Source organism: Scylla paramamosain, chromosome 30 (genome assembly GCF_035594125.1).
Source record: "Scylla paramamosain isolate STU-SP2022 chromosome 30, ASM3559412v1, whole genome shotgun sequence".
In the NCBI taxonomy this organism is placed as follows: Eukaryota; Metazoa; Arthropoda; class Malacostraca; order Decapoda; family Portunidae; genus Scylla; species Scylla paramamosain.
Window position 1 is genome coordinate 75001 of NC_087180.1, and position 15000 is coordinate 90000.

General features: G+C 43.5%; 2 non-coding genes across 2 annotated transcripts; both read right to left on the bottom strand.

Moving 5' to 3' along the window:
* Positions 1–1742: 1742 nt before the first annotated feature.
* On the bottom strand, positions 1743–1815 carry Trnaa-agc (transfer RNA alanine (anticodon AGC)). The gene has a single exon. It is a non-coding gene; the product is annotated as a tRNA-Ala (tRNA).
* Positions 1816–1821: 6 nt separating this feature from the next.
* On the bottom strand, positions 1822–1893 carry Trnaa-ugc (transfer RNA alanine (anticodon UGC)). The gene has a single exon. It is a non-coding gene; the product is annotated as a tRNA-Ala (tRNA).
* Between the last annotated feature and the right edge of the window lie 13107 nt (positions 1894–15000).

The following is a 15000-nucleotide window of genomic DNA, read 5'->3' on the forward strand; positions in this document are numbered from 1 at the left end:
TTGTTAGTTTATTTAGGTCACACTGCAGTTCCTGCCATTGTGACACAGACGTTACTCTACTTGTTATTTTGGTGTCGTCTGCAAATTTACTTATTTTGCAGTTTATCGCTTCATCAATATCATTTATGTACATTATGAAGAGTACTGGTCCTAATACAGAGCCTTGAGGAACGCCGCTATTTACCTTATGCCACTCTGACTCTTTTCCATTTATCACAACACGCTGTTTTCTATCAGAGAGCCAGTCTCTCAGCCATTTCAGGGTGTTTCCGGCAATGCCGTGAGCTTTTACTTTACTGATGAATCTCTTATGGGGAACAGTGTCGAAAGTTTTCTGGAAATCAAGGTAGATAATATCAACAGCTTTTGTCTCGTCATACGAGCTAAATACTTCATAAAAGAAGTCTAGTAAGTTTGTTAAGCAGGAACGCTTGGTTCTGAAACCGTATCGCGAATCCTTTATGATTTTATTTTCTTCTAAATACTTAACAATTTTATATATGATTATCGTTTCCATCAGCTTGCACACTACTGAAGTGAGACTGATCGGCCTGTAATTGGCTGGGAGAGATTTATTTCCTTTTTTAAAGATTAGCGTGACATTTGCTAGTTTCCATTCGTGGGGAACTTTACCCGCTAGTAAAGTTTTATTGAATAAAATTGTAAGCGGTTTCACGAGCTCATTTTTTACTTCTTTAAGAAGCCTGGGTGATATCTTGTCTGGCCCGGGTGTTTTGTTTACGTTCATGCTCTTTGTGACTGAGAGGATTTCACTTTCTGTGATGGTGAAGTCTGGCAGCGTAGTGCCTCGTGACTGAGGCGTGGGGGTCGGCAGACTGCCCTGAACATCTTCAGTCGTAAAGACTTGAAAAGTACTCGTTCAGGGTGTTCGCCATGTCTGTTTCGCTTACTATTTATTTACCATTTTCTGTTATTAATGGACCAATTGTTGATGTTAAGACCCTTTTTGCTTTTACATAACTGTAAAATTCTTTTGGGTTCGTTTTACATGAGTTCGCGATCTGAGCTTCGACAGATTTTTTGCTGCATTTGATCAGCTTTTTAGTTTTTCTACGTAATCTGTCGTGCTCTAGTTTATCATCATTATTTTGTGTTAGTATGTATTTGCGGTACGCATTTTTCTTAGCCAGAAAGCAGCATCTAATTTCATTGCTCCACCATTTCGGTTTGGTGTTTTTTACCTTCCGTCTGTTTCGTTGCGGTACACACAAAAACGTTGTTTCATTTAACTTTTTAGCAAACACTTCCCATGCGTTGTTTATGTCTGGTGTTCCCAGCAGTTCATTCCACTCTATGGATGCAAGCTGCATGAGAAGGGGAATTTCAGCTGTGAAGTCTAACAAGTTTCCTGTAATAAAATTATCACAAAACAAAGGAGAACAAACAATTATCTCACAACAGGACAATTTAAAAATAGAGAAAGAAAAGTACCCAAGCTACAAGCACAAAGACAATAAAAGTACTACTAAAACAGAGGAACAGATGAAAACAGACGGAGACCTAGTACTGATATCTAACAAATGTATCACTGTGTTTGCGTCAAGAAGTGTTGTGTAATTTGTATGGAGTCTGAGCTGTACAGGAAAACACAACACAACAGAACAGAAACAGGTAAAACAAAATAAACTTAGCGACTGGTTTAACGATATGGGCTGCTGGTCCTGCGTAGGTCAGGTCACAACACGTCTGCTCGACACAAGCGGAAGGGCACGAATGAAAACTGGAGATGCGGGGCATCGATCCCCGTGCCTCTCGCATGCTAAGCGAGCGCTCTACCACTTGAGCTACATCCCCTGTTGGTGGAGGTGCCGGGAATCGAACCCGGGGCCTTTCACATGCAAAGCGAACGCTCTACCACTGAGCTACACCCCCGCGCCGCGTATAAGAGGAGGAGGAGGAGGAGAGTAATAAAGGTAATGTATATATGGAACGAGTGATAAATAGAAAGGGAATAAAAGAGAGAAAAGAAAAGATGAATAAGAAGAGGAAAAAGAAGACGATGAACAATAGTAGTAGTAGTAGTAGTAGTAGTAGTAGTAGCAATAGTAGTAGTAGTAGTAGTGGTAGTAATAGGTTGTTCTTGTTGTTGTTGTCTTTGGCCTTCACTCTCCCCTCTCCCCTCTATCTTTCATATCCGCAGCTTTTTAAGCTCCTCCTCTCTCTCTCTCTCTCTCTCTCTCTCTCTCTCTCTCTCTCTCTCTCTCTCTCTCTCTCTCTCTCTCTCTCTCGCTTACAAATTAGCGTTTCCTCCATTTTCTATAACTGTCTATGTATGTTCCGTAATAGTTCTCCTTGAAATAATTGAAGGGGTAACTAAATAAAAATGTAGAATTGCAATATAAACAGAGAAATAACCCTTTTATCACTTACTAATTGACTTTTCCTCCGTTTTCGTTATCAATACATGTCTTAATATCTTTCTTAATAGTATACGTTTAAGGAATTCAAGGAGAAACTAAAGAAAAAAATAAATAAAATGAGAATTTCGTTACTCGTTTTCTATTTGATTATTTTACGTTTTCCTTGAGGAGCAGAAGGAGGAGGAGGAGGAGAGTAATAAAGGTAGTGTATATATAGAGAAAAAAGAAAAGGAGTGGAGAAAAGAGAGAGAGAGAGAGAGAGAGAGAGAGAGAGAGAGAGAGAGAACTGTTTAGGAAGACGAAGAAAAGAGAGGAAGATAAAAAGAAGAGGAGGAGGAGGAGGAGGTTTCTTGACAGTCATTTACCATAAGAGGAGAGAGAGAGAGAGAGAGAGAGAGAGAGAGAGAGAGAGAGAGAGAGAGAGAGAGAGAGAGAGAGAGAGTTTGGCATCACTTGGCACTCAAGTGACAGACAGACAGACAGACAGACACACGCTATATCTCAAGCGAGTGTTTGTGTAGGATTGGGTGCCGAGGAGGAGGAGGGGGAGGAGAGGTGGTGACAAGGTAAGTGAAGGAAGACGAGAGAGAGAGAGAGAGAGAGAGAGAGAGAGAGAGAGAGAGAGAGAGAGAGAGAGAGAGAGAGAGAGTTATCCAGTGGCGACTCAGTGGAAGTGCCGCGTTCCCGCTCCAGCCAACACCAGCGCACCTTTTTGGGGCGAGTCTCCAGACTGTGGAACGTCTTCGCGTCCTCCGTCCCTCATATCAGGGGGATGGATACCCAGGACGTGAAGTTAGCAGCACACCACTGGAGGGGCTCATTCCCAACCCCCCTGCTAACAATATTAATACAAGTCTATCATAAAGAATGTATATATATGTATATATATTTATATTTGTATTTGTGTGTTGTGTCCCACCCCTAAAATAGGTTGCACACGGCAGTGCGCCTTCGGCTGATAATGTACCTATGTTTAAATAAAAAAAAAAAAGAGAGAGAGAGAGAGAGAGAGAGAGAGAGAGAGAGAAGAAGAAGAAGAAGAAGAAGAAGAAGAAGAAGAAGAAGAAGAAGAAGAAGAAGTAAACAAACAACACACACACACACACACACACACACACACACACACACACACACACACACACACACACACACACACACACACACACACACAGAATGACCTGACAGCTACGCACTGCGGCAGATAGGTCACCTAAGGAGGGCAGAAAAGGGTGGAAGAGGAGGTCAGGTCACGCCTTCACACATGCAGAAGGAACAAGAGGAGAAAGAAGAGAAAGAGAAAGAGAAAGAGGAAGAGGAGGAGGAAGAGGTAGAGTATGACAATAACGTAACTGGTCCTGTGTATATTAACGGTAACATTCCATTGAAGGTCCATCTCTCTCAGTACAAGGAGAAGGAAGCATGAAGGGTAATACAGCAGAAGGCTCCTCCCCACCTACCACTTGGACGCACCGGGGAACATGAAAAACTCACAGCCAACTCTATATACAAATGAAGGACGACAAAGAGGAGGAGAAGGAGGACGAGGAGGAGGACGAGGAGGAGAAGGAGGAGGAGGAGGAGGAGGAGGAGGAGGAGGAGGAGAAGGAGGAGGAGGAGGAGGAAAAGGAGGGAGTTGCCATAAATTTTGACGAAGTATAGCAGTGTTTTGGAACTGATGTGGCAATTCTCTCTCTCTCTCTCTCTCTCTCTCTCTCTCTCTCTCTCTCTCTCTCTCTCTCTCTCTCTCTCTCTCTCTCTCTCTCTCTCTCTCTCTCGTGTGTGTGTTATGGAACTGATGTGACGATTCTCTCTCTCTCATGTGTGTGTGTGTGTGTGTGTGTGTGTGTGTGTGTGTGTGTGTGTGTGTGTGTGTGATCTACTGATATTTTCTCAGTCACATGAAAAAAATAAATAAAAATAAATAAATCAAAATAAACTTTGCCGCTATATTTTTTGTCCATACACAAGGCAAACAATAAATGTTTGTTCTCCTTCAATTTCCATTACAGGAGATACCGACATGATGGCCTGACTTGGGAATTCATGTCATATGTATCGTCAAGACTATCTTAGGGGTTGCTTATATATGCTGCTAGATATGCAAACAGACAGACAAAGACCCTGAAAAAAAAAAAAAAGTTAAAAGAAACAGCCAAGCAGAGAGAGAGAAAGAAAAAAAGACAATTGCGGAAACAAATGGATGACCAGGTGGACAGAAAGAGTCATCCAGTCATCGAGCAGGAGACAGGCAGCCAGTCAGACAAGGACACCAAAACGGAAGAAGGGTAGACCCCCAGAGAAACACGCATAAACAATCCAATAAACAGACAGAGAAAAGAGTCACAGACAACAGCCGCAGAGACAAAGACACTGTTACAAAACCAAGAACACGAGGACACCGCTCGTTCCTACACAGGTCACAGCATCACTGTCTAAATGGGGACAATTCATAATTATCCAGAAATGTCCGAGGCGTGGACTATAAAAATCCAGATTATAAATTATCGCTGTAATAATTATTGCCATGAAAAAGGACTACACCTACTTCTTCTAAAATTTGGTACAACACGATCAAAGTGGTGGGAAAGATGTTTAAAAATTTGTTTTCTCTCGTAAAACAAATTTGGACTTTGTGCCATCAATGGCACAAAGTAGCTGCAAAGCTCTTTCAGCTACTTAAGCAGACCGTTAACCAACGGGAGGTAAGAGGGGTCTCTTCGATAGCCACCACGGGCACTCTTCGAGCACCCGTCCAGGAGGCAAGGCGGCCCCGAGAGCTGCACGGAAAGTATAAAGCCACACTTTATTGGCGTAGAGGCAGTACAATAAGCTAACAAGCTCCATGTTACTGCATAAATACAACCAACACGTTGTGACTACATACAGCCAAACCCTTCGTTGTGGCTGCATCGAGCCAAACCCTTCGTTGTGGCTGCATCGAGCAAACAAGCTCGTTGTGGCTACATCGAAGGAGCGAGCTCATTGTGGCTACATCGAGGCAAAAATCTCGTTGTGTCTGCATCGAGCCAAACCCTTCGTTGTGGCTGTATCGAGGCAACAATCTCGTTGTGGCAACATCTAAGGAGCAAGCTCATTGTGACTGCATCGAGGCAACAATCTCGTTGTGGCAACATCTAAGGAGCAAGCTCATTGTGACTGCATCGAGGCAACAATCTCGTTGTGTCTGCATCAAGCCAAACCCTTCGTTGTGGCTGCATCGAGGCAACAATCTCGTTGTAGCTACATCGAAGGAGCAAGCTCGTTGTGACTGCATCGAGGCAACAATGTCGTTGTAGCTACATCGAAGGAGCAAGCTCGTTGTGACTGCATCGAGGCAACAATCTCGTTGTGGCTGCATCGAGCCAAACCCTTCGTTGTAACTGCATCGAGGCAACAATCTCGTTGTAGCTACATCGAAGGAGAAAGCTCGTTGTGGCTGCATCGAGGCAACAATCTCGTTGTGGCTGCATCGACCCAAACCCTTCGTTGTAACTGCATCGAGGCAACAATCTCATTGTAAACACATCGAAGGAGCAAGCTCGTTGTGGCTGCATCGAGCCAACAATCTCGTTGTGGCTGCATCGAGAAAATCCCTTTGTTGTAGGTGCATCGAGGCAACAATCTCGTTGTAGCTACATCGAAGGAGCAAGCTCGTTGTGGCTGCATCGAGGCAACAATCTCGATATGTCTGCATCGAGCCAAACCCTTCGTTGTGGCTGCATCGAGGCAACAATCTCGTTGTAGCTACATCAAAGGATGCTCGTTGTGGCTGCATCGAGGCAACAATCTCGTTGTGGCTGCATCAAGCCAATCCGTTTGTTGTAGGTGCATCGAGGCAACAATCTCGTTGTAGCTACATCGAAGGAGCAAGCTCGTTGTGGCTGCATCGAGGCAACAATCGCGTTGTGGCTGCATCGAGCCAATCCCTTTGTTGTAGGTGTATCGAGGCAATCGTTGTGTCTGCATCGAGCCAAACCCTTGGTTGTGGCTGCATCGAGGCAACAATCTCGTTGTAGCTACATCGAAGAAGCTCGTTGTGGCTGCATCGAGGCAACAATCTCGTTGTGGCTGCATCGAGCCAAATCCTTCGTTGTGGCTGCATCGAAAAACAATCTCGTTGTAGCTACATCGAAGAAGCTCGTTGTGGCTGCATCGCGGCAACAATCTCATTGTGGCTGCATCGAGCCAAACCCTTCGTTGTTGCTGCATCGAGGCAACAATCTCGTTGTAGCTACATCGAAGGAGCAAGCTCGTTGTGGCTGCATCGAGGCAACAATCTCGTTGTAGCTACATCGAAGGAGCAAGCTCGTTGTGGCTGCATCGAGGCAACAATCTCGTTGTAGCTACATCGAAGGAGCAAGCTCGTTGTGGCTGCATCGAGGCAACAATCTCGTTGTGGCTGCATCGAGGCAACAATCTCGTTGTGGCTGCATCGAGGCAACAATCTCGTTGTGGCTGCATCGAGGCAACAATCTCGTTGTGGCTGCATCGAGGCAACAATCTCGTTGTGGCTGCATCGAGGCAACAATCTCGTTGTGGCTGCATCGAGGCAACAATCTCGTTGTGGCTGCATCGAGGCAACAATCTCGTTGTGGCTGCATCGAGGCAACAATCTCGTTGTGGCTGCATGGAGCCAAACCCTTCGTTGTAACTGCATCAAGGCAACAATCTCGTTGTAAATACATCGAAGGAGCAAGCTCGTTGTGGCTGCATCGAGGCAACAATGTCATTGTGGCTGCATCGATCCAAACCATTCGTTGCGGCTGCATCGAGCCAAACCCTTTGTTTTGTCTGCATCGAGACAACAATCTCGTTGTAACTACATCGAAGGAGCAAGCTCGTTGTGGCTGCATCGAGGCAACAATCTCGTTGTGTCTGCATCGAGCCAAACCCTTCGTTGTGGCTGCATCGAGGCAACAATCTCGTTGTAGCTACATCAAAGGAGCAAGCTAGTTCTGGTTGCATCGAGGCAACAATCTCGTTGTGGCTGCATCTAGCCAAACCCTTCGTTGTGACTGCATCGAGGCAACAATCTCGTTGTAGCTACATCGAATGCGCAAGCTCGTTGTGGCTGCATCGAGGCAACAATCTCGTTGTGGCTGCATCGAGCCAAATCCTTCGTTGTGGCTGCATCGAAAAACAATCTCGTTGTAGTTATATCGAAGGAGCAAGCTCGTTGTGGTTGCATCGAGGCAACACTCTCGTTGTGGCTGCATCGAGCTAAACCCTTCGTTGTAACTGCATCGAGGGAACAGAAGGAGGCAGTAGACACCTGCCGAAACGATAATTACTCCCAGTGAGGTCTAAAGCACTCCGCTTTAGACATGAAGCACTGTTCAGGGGGTGCTGTGAACTTATCATTAAACCCAGCTGTGACCTCACTGAACGTTTCCCTTTGTGTCTCACAACACAAAGGGGCAGTCACAGCCTGCCCTCTAAAGACAACTCTCTTCCTCCACACAAAACTACAAGCACCTAATAAAACACAAACCCTTCACTCAAAAATTTTAAAATCATCATGGCGACTCCTACACCAGCCTCGGAGTCCCCATCTGGGGAGGGGACCATAAATGTCCCCAGGTCGGACTGCCTTTCTGTTGACGACCCTAAGTGTCTTGACACCCCCCTCAACTTTTTCTTCATTAACTTCTGCAACATTCGCGGTCTAATATCTAATTTTCAATCTGTAGAACACCACCTCTCCTCTTCTAAACCTCATCTTCTTTTCCTCACTGAAACTCAGGTGTCTGAGGCAACTGACAGTAGCCCCTTTTCTGTTCCCTCCTACTTTCTCTATCCTCATTTTCGATCCAAAGCTGGATGCTGCGTTTGTGTGCGCAATGACTTAACCTGCTCTCGTGCCCACGCTCTTGAATCTTCCGAGTTTTCCACCATCTGGCTACGACTACAGAGTCACTCTCATACTAAATTTATCTGTGCTGTATACCTCTCACCTAACTCCTCTGACTATAATAAATTCTTTGACTACTTAACTTCCAAAATGGAGCACATTCTGACCCTCTTCCCTTTTGCAGAGATCTCCATTCTTGGAGACTTCAATGTTCACCACCAGCTTTTGCTTTCCTCTCCCTTCACTGACCATCCTGGTGAACTAGCCTACAACTTTGCTATCCTCCATGACCTAGAGCAATTGGTACAACACACTACTCGTATTCCTGACCGTCTTGGAGATACACCCAACATTCTTGACCTTTTCCTGACCTCTAATCCTTCTGCTTATGCCGTCACCCTTTCTTCTCCGTTAGGCTCTTCCGATCACAATCTCATATCTTTATCTTGTCCTATCACTCCAATCCCTCCTCAGGATCCCCCTAAGCGAAGGTGCCTCTGGCGTTTTGCCTCTGCTAGTTGGGGGGACCTGAGGAGGTATTTTGCTGATTTTCCTTGGAATGACTACTGCTTCCGTGTCAGAGACCCGTCTTTGTGTGCTGAGTGTATAACAGAGGTGATAGTGTCTGGCATGGAGGCGTACATTCCTCACTCTTTTTCTCGTCCTAAACCTTCTAAACCTTGGTTTAACACAGCTTGTTCTCGTGCTATACATGATAGAGAGGTGGCCCACAAAAGGTACTTAAGCTTTCCATCACCAGAATCTCATGCAGTTTATATTTCTGCCCGGAACCATGCCAGGTCTGTTCTCCAACTAGCCAAAAACTCCTTCATTAACAGAAAATGTCAAAACCTTTCAAGATCTAACTCCCCTCGTGATTTCTGGCATCTAGCCAAAAAATATTTCCAATAACTTTGCTTCTTCTTCTTTCCCTCCTCTATTTTAACCAGATGGCACCACTGCTATCACATCTATTTCTAAAGCTGAACTCTTCGCTCAAACCTTTGCTAAAAACACTACCTTGGACGATTCTGGGCTTGTTCCTCCCTCTCTTCCACCCTCTGACTACTTCATGCCACCTATTAAAATTCTTCGCAATGATGTTTTCCATGCCCTCGCTGGCCTAAACCCTCGGAAGGCTTATGGACCTGATGGGGTCTCTCCTATTGTTCTCCGAAACAGTGCCTCCATGCTTGCACCTTGCCTAGTGAAACTCTTTCAGCTCTGTTTGTCATCATCTACCTTTCCTTCTTGCTGGAAGTTTGCCTACATTCAACCTGTTCCTAAAAAGGGTGACCGTTCTAATCTCTCAAACTACCGTCCTATTGCTTTAATTTCCTGCCTATCTAAAGTTTTTGAATCTATCCTCAACAGGAAGATTCTTAAACATCTATCACTTCACAACCTTCTATCTGATCGCCAGTATGGGTTCCGTCAAGGCCGCTCTACTGGTGATCTTCTGGCTTTCCTTACTGAGTCTTGGTCATCCTCTTTTAGAGATTTTGGTGAAACTTTTACTGTTGCCTTGGACATATCAAAAGCTTTTGATAGAGTCTGGCACAAAGATTTCATTTCCAAACTACCCTCCTTCGGTTCCTATCCTTCTCTCTGTAACTTCATTTCAAGTTTCCTTTCTGAACGTTCTATTGCTGCTGTGGTAGACGGTCACTGTTCTTCTCCTAAATCTATTAACAGTGGTGTTCCTCAGGGTTCTGTCCTGTCATCCACTCTCTTCTTATTATTCATTAATGATATTCTAAACCAAACTTCTTGTCCTATCCACTCCTACGCTGATGATACCACTGCACTTTTCCACGTTCATAAACGTCCAACCCTTCAGGAGGTAAATATATCATGCAGGGAAGCCACAGAATGCTTGACCTCTGATCTCTCTAAAACTTCTGATTGGGGCAGAGCAAACTTGGTATTGTTCAATGCCTCAAAAACTCAATTCCTCCATCTGTCAACTCGACACAACCTTCCAGACAACTATCCCCTCTTCTTCAATGACACTCAACTGTCCCCCTCTTCTACACTGAACATCCTTGGTCTGTCCTTTACTTATAATCTGAACTGGATACTTCACATCTCATCTCTAGCTAAAACAGCTTCTATGAAGTTATGTGTTCTGAGACGTCTCCGCCAGTTTTTCTCATCCCCCAGCTGCTAATTCTGTACAAGGGTCTTATCCGTCCATGTATGGAGTGTGCTTCACATGTCTGGGGGGTTCCACTCATACTGCTCTTCTAGACAGGGTGGAATCAAAAGCTTTTCGTCTCATCGACTCCTCTCCTCTAACTGAGTGTCTTCAGCCTCTCTCTCACCGCCGCAATGTTGCATATCTAGCTGTCTTCTACCGCTATTTTCATGCTAACTGCTCTTCTGATCTTGCTAACTGCATGCCTCCCCTCCTTCCGCGGCCTCGCTGCACAAGACTTTCTTCTTTCTCTCACCCTTATTCTGTCCACCTCTCTAACGCAAGAGTTAACCAGTACTCTCAATCATTCATCCCTTTCTCTAGTAAACTCTGGAACTCCCTGCCTGCTTCTGTATTTCCACCTTCCTATGACTTGAATTCCTTCAAGAGGGAGGTTACAAGACAGTTATTCATCAATTTTTGACTATTGCTTTGACCCTTTTATGGGACTGGCATCTCAGTGGCCATTTTTTTATTAGATTTTTTCATTGGATTTTTGTTGCCTTTGGCCAGTGTCTTTCCTACATATAAAAAGAAAAAAAAAGAAAAGAAAAAGAGAGAAAACGGAGACAAGGCGACAGGTGCTGGTTGACAAGGTGAAATCCGTTTTCTGTGGTTTATTAAAGTAGGGGAACCTATTCTGTAACAAACACCTCCACCTCCACCTCATCTATGAAGGAAGAGGAGGAGGAGGAAGAGGAGGAGGATGTATAATCTTGTGTTTTTTGTAAATAAAGTGATATTACTTTGATTTCTTCCTCCTCAATTCCTCCTCCCCTCCTCCTCCCCCTTCTTTTCTCTTCTTATCTCTTTCTCTTATTCTTCCTTGAGGATGTCCACTATAGCATTTTGTGGAAGGATATGAATGGGGCTTTAATCAGAAATAGTATTTGTAAACAGGTTACTTGTCAAGGTCACTCCGGATTTTTCAAGGTCACTGCTTGCTCCTGTGCTCTGCTTCACGGCTCTTACTTAAATTGTATGCGTTTGTAACATTATTGTTATTACTGTTATTATAATTCTTCTTCTTCTTCTTCTTATTATTATTATTATTATTATTTTAAATAAAAGATATTATTGCATTAATTCATCTTAATTTTATGATCCTGCCTCCATTTCATCACACACACACACACACACACACACAGCTGGGAGGAGGAGGAGGGGACATTGGTCAGTCTCTCTCTCTCTCTCTCTCTCTCTCTCTCTCTCTCTCTCTCTCTCTCTCTCTCTCTCTCTCTTCATATTATAAGTGCTAACAATAACGGTCTTTTATTGGAAGCTTTAATAAATGAACATAACGAATCCGTGTGAAGCCGAAGACCCAGTCAATGGTGGCATCTGAACGCATGAGTCGCCCAAACCTTTTCATATTCATATGAAAAACTTCATGAAGGAATATGTATGTGGTGCACTGAAAAAAAAAAATAAAATAAAATAAATAAATAAATAAAATAAATAAATAAATAAATAAAAGTCAAAGATCAATTCAGTTTTTTTTCTCTTTTCTTTTATGCACATACCTTATACAACATAATTTCTATCTTGTTTCAAAACTCAAAGAATTTCAATAATGAGCTATAGTAACTGTATTGCTAGATTATTGCATATTATTATTATTATTATTTATTTTTTTTATATAATTATTGTTGTATTCATTAGGTAAGACCAGGTAAGTTGAGAGGATGACCAGCAAAACAAGTTGTAATCTTCAGTCTTGCCAGTAAGTAATTAGCAGATCTCTGACGGCCCTGGATTGATTGATTGATTGACTGATACATTTATTGTTGTATTAATAATGAAATACAACAAAGGAGGAGGACGGACCTTGCCACCCACCCCTTGGGCAAAGACTTTAGGGTAAAGCATCAAAAATATAAAAATAGAGTATACATTACAAAAATATGAGTAAATAAATAAATACAGATATTGCACACCTTATTGCATAAATATCCTACAGTCCGGGAGCAAACGGCCCTGAAGTTGCCCCCTTTGAAATCCTGGATAAGAAGGACCTGGTGACGCGGGATACAAGAGGCTAGAGGGGACACAGCAGAATTAATATCAACAAAATACAACATAAAATCTCACTAGAAAGCAAAATTAATAATAAATACAAATAAACTCATCTCGACATTTTGAGGTCGACGCCACAACAGTCAGATTCTAAGTGTAAGTGCAGAGTCTAATTCTTTTACCCATATCTCCATTAAATTCAACCGTCACGCGTTCCTGCTGCTTTTTAATGGTTGCCTAATGGTTCCCCTCCCTGTGTTGAGGTGATGGGGGAGGAAATAGTGGGAGAAATGGGGGGAAATACACTGTTACCGTTTGTTTACATTTGTGGGAGGCGAAACATGCATTCTCTCTCTCTCTCTCTCTCTCTCTCTCTCTCTCTCTCTCTCTCTCAAAAGTCATGAGGGATTGTGGGAAATTAGGCAGCGAAGGATAGAAGGTAAAGATTATGGCCTTGAATATACTATCACTATCATGTGCTTTCAAGGACATTCTTTCGTCACTATCAGACACCCACACCTCTCCCAGTCACCGTCTTGATCTTGATGGTACAGCCTGGCTCAGGATCACCCTTTGGATCGGCAACTCCTGTAGAGGAAAAAAAAAAGAGAAACGAACAGCATCTTCTATCCTAATTGTTCCTACATCTGGCACGCCACATTCTCTCCAGAAACTCTTTCACCGCCTCAATCATCCTTTCATTCGCCTCTCTACACAGTCCCAGCAACAACACCATTCATTCATTTCCTGTCTTCTCCACTTTTTCATTCCTATCATGCCCTAACTCAGTCAGTATCACTTGCATCATCTCATTCCTGTCTCTGGCATACTGCACACACTCCAGCACCACATGTTCCACCGTCTCATCCTCTCCCATGTCACACATCTGGCACACTTTGCTGCGGGACTCAGACCACCTGTAACTCCTTGCATTCACATCCATACACTGTGCCCTCGCTCGGAAGAGATCACCGCCCAGGCTTCCATCATACCACTTTTCATACCTCGGAGCCTCTTTCTCCTTGTACCATTCCAGGGTCTTCTTTCTTTCCATTTCATTTTTCCATTCATTCAGTCCCACACATTTCACTTCTTTGTCTATCTCATTCTTCCATTTTCTCACATCCCATTCGGCTCCCACTCTGCCTCCTATTGTTACCACCCATTCACGCTCATTTTGATTCCTCCCAGCCATTCTTATCGCCCACACAACTTGCAATCCATTCCTGTCTGTCATTTTCATGCACCTCTTCTTCATTTGCTTCCACTTTCATTCCACAGGTACACCTTCCTTGCTATTCTTGTATCATCCATTCTCTCAAGCCTAATCTTGTACCTAAGTGTGGCTTTTGTGAGTCTTTTTCTAAAGGTGCTCCATCCCATGTCACCTCTCAAGGCTTCAACTGCTGTGCACCTCGGTGCACTCAGTGCTATCCTTGCTACTCTATTCTGGTCCACTTCTAACTTCTCAATTTCACTTTCATTCCATGCAATCATATCCATAGCATACATTATACATGGCACAGCCACACTCTTCCACACTTCTCTCAACACATCATACTTACTTGCTCTCATCCTTGCCACGCTTCCCAATCGACCTACCCACTGGTTTACCATACTTATCTTTTCATTTTTTGCCTTTGCACACCCACTAGGACTCATCCACATCCCTAAGTACTTGTATTCTTGTACCTGTCTCAACTCATTCTCTCCAAGTCTCCATACCACATTACTTTCATCCTCTGACCTATTCACAATCATCACTTTGCTTTTCTCACTGCTAAACTTTACTCCAAAGTCTTTACCATAGCCATCCACCACATCCAACAAACTTTGAAGCTCATCTGCCGTTTCACTCGTAACAACTACGTCATCTGCATAAAGAAGCACACATACTTTATCATTCCCCACACTTACCCCTACATTCATTCTTCTCATCCTGGCTGCTAGCTCCTCTGTATACAAGCTAAAAAAGGGTTGGTGACAATATACAGCCCTGCCTAACTCCTCTCTCAGTCTTCACCCAGTCTGTTTCTGTCTCCTAGTCTGTATCTAGCTCTTGTGTCCACATACATACTTTGCACTATGTTAACTATCTTTGCACTCAATCCAATCTTTTCTAAGAGTCTAGCATTTCTCTGTTCACTCTATCATAAGCTTTCTCTATATCCTGAAAACCTAGGTACAATTCATCCCCATTCTTCTTTTTCTACTCAATCACTTCATTCACCACAAATATAATGTCCTCAGCTCTCCTTTCCACACGAAAACCATTCTGTTCTTCACCAGCACTCCAGCTGTCTCAATCCATTTACACAGTCTCTCATTCAACACTGCACTGAAAACTCTACCTATTGTATTCACTAATGCAATGGGGAGTTTTTGGAACTCAACCGCTAGATGTCGTTGGTGCTCATCTAACTGTAGGAAAGAGAGCTACAATATTGTTGTAATAAATCCCAGGTGCGTAAAGATGCATAGAACATTGATCATCATGATACTATTGAAATGATGTATCGACTTTTCAATGTCCGGTATGGTTAATATTGACAGAA